A 2,492-nucleotide genomic window follows, 5' to 3' on the forward strand; every position below is an offset into this window, starting at 1 on the left:
GTTTCTTTTCTTTCTTTTCTTTTCATTTCTTTTCTTTATTTATTTCTTCATCCCGCCCCCTTTTTGTTATCTTTATTCTTTTCATTCTTTCTTTCCTTTTCTGTAACTTTACCTTCTTTAGATTAATTTTTTATCGCTTCCATTATAGTTAAGTCGCATTCCCGCCACATTTTTACGCGGGCTTTCAGCTGACTCACCCTCCGCAATTCCACGAGACGACGGTGTCTATCACACATGTGTCTGTTTATTAGAATGTCCATTAATTCTTGTTGCTTGTGTAAATCACGTGACCCATTATCAACAACTTTGGGTAGGCATTCTATTATAATAAAGGGATATTTGATCCGGCTGTAATTTACTGGTCGTATAATTCCGTCTCTGTTTTCACGTCCACCTTTCTCTGTTTCGTACACACAGTCACAACGTTATCAGCTACGTGTGAACGTGTATACATTTACTGGTAGCTGAAAAGACGTTTGTTTTTATTAAAACGCCATCTTGTCAATTAGCAGATAATGAGTTCTGACTTCTTGTCACGAGTTTCTTCGTGTCTAAAAATAGAGGACTAACACACTATTCCCTCGCTATTCGCGGGGGTTACGTTCTTTAACCACCACCACTCTGTTAATATCGAAAAACCGCGAATATTAGATACAGTTTTAAACCGTCTATGTATGAGATTATATACGGTACTAAATGCTTCCCGGAACATTTTTACTCATTAATGCAGTAATGTATTTCACTAATGTAGTAATGATAATGTAAACATATTTTAATTTTGTACTGTAACAATCTATCTATATATCTATAAAAGTGACCGTGTCTGTGTATCTGCCTGCCTCTGTATCTGTGTGTGTATGTCTGTGTGTGTACATTTTCCTACGCAATAACTCTGTCAATTTTTAGTATACAGACTCAAAATTAGATATACCGGATACTGAGATTTGGGAAAATTGATGTGATCGGTTTTCAGCCAAATATCTGGCTGTTAAGGGGTTAAAGTTCAACGATTTGACCTTTGAGAACTCTACCTAACTCCTCCGACAATTTGGGTTCCACACACTTGAAATTTTGGATATAGGTTCCTTGGACATGGATCTAACTTAATAACTCAATTTGAGCCCAAAACAATAAATGTAAAGGGGTCTAATAGGGGTCAAAGTTAAAAAAATTGACCGCTTTTTTTTTTTTGCTCAGCATACACCTCCAAACACCCGGGCAACGCCGGGCTGAAATGCTAGTATATCTATAAAAGTGAACGTGTCTGTCTGTCTGTCTGTCTGTCTGTCTGTGTACATTTCCCTGCGTAATAACTCTGTCAATTTTTAGTCTACAGACTCAAAATTTGATATACAGGGTAGTGAGATTTGGAAAAATCTATGTGATCGGGTTTCGGCCAGAAATTTGGCTGTTAAGGGGTCAAAGTTCAATGATTTGACCTTTGAGAACTCTACCTAACTCCTCCGACAATTTGGGGTTTAAACACTTGAAATTTTTACATATAGGTTCCCTGGACATGGATCTTACTTTCTAACTTGATTTGAGCACAAAACAATTAATGTTAAGGGTCATAATAGAGGTCAGTTTAAAAAATTGACCGTTTTTTTTTGGCTCAGCATACACCTCCAAACACCCGAGCAACGCCGGACACACATGCTAGTATATCTATAAAAGTTAAAATGTTAGTGCGTGTGTATGTCTGTCTGTCTGTCTGCGTGTGTACACTTTCCTACCAAATAACTCTGTCAAATTTCGGTCTATATACTCGAGAGTTGGCATAAAAGGTATTGAGATTTGAGAAAAGCTTTTTAATAGGTTTCTGGCCAGAAATTTGGCTTCCAAAGGGTCAAAGTTCAACGATTTGACCTTTGAGGATTCTACCAAAGTCATCCGCAAATTTTTGGTCTAAGCACTTGAAAATTTAGATGTAGGTTACTTGCATATAGATCTAACTTTGTAATTTGATTTGAGCCCAAAACAATAAATGTTGAGGGGTCATAATTGGGGTCAATGTTTTAAAAAAAATTACCTCCGCGGTCTATACAAAATTGCTCAACCAATTTTTGGTCTAAACAATTGAAATTTTACATAAAATTTATTCAGACATAGGGCAAGCTTTTTAATTGTTTTTTGCTGAAATTTTGGCTTCCAAGGGGTCAAAATTCAAAAGATTTGACCTTTGCAGTCTCTAGTAAACTATTCAGCAAATTTTGGGTCTAAACATTTGAAGTTTTACATAAAGGGTATTCAGACATGCAGCAAGCTTTTAAATCAGTTTTTGATCCGGATATTTGGCTGGCAAGAGGTTGACCTTTGGCTGGCAAGAAGTTGACCTTTGGAAGACTCTACCAAACTCCTCTGCCAATTTTGGGTCTAAGCACTTGAAATTTAAGATGTAGGTTACTTGGACATGGGTCAAACATTTTTTATTTAATTTGAGCCCAAAACAATAAATGTTAAAGGGTCAAAATTAGGGTCAAATTAAAAAAAAA

Source organism: Euprymna scolopes, chromosome 14, assembly GCF_053919585.1.
Source record: "Euprymna scolopes isolate OS-2025 chromosome 14, ASM5391958v1, whole genome shotgun sequence".
NCBI lineage: Eukaryota > Metazoa > Mollusca > Cephalopoda > Sepiida > Sepiolidae > Euprymna > Euprymna scolopes.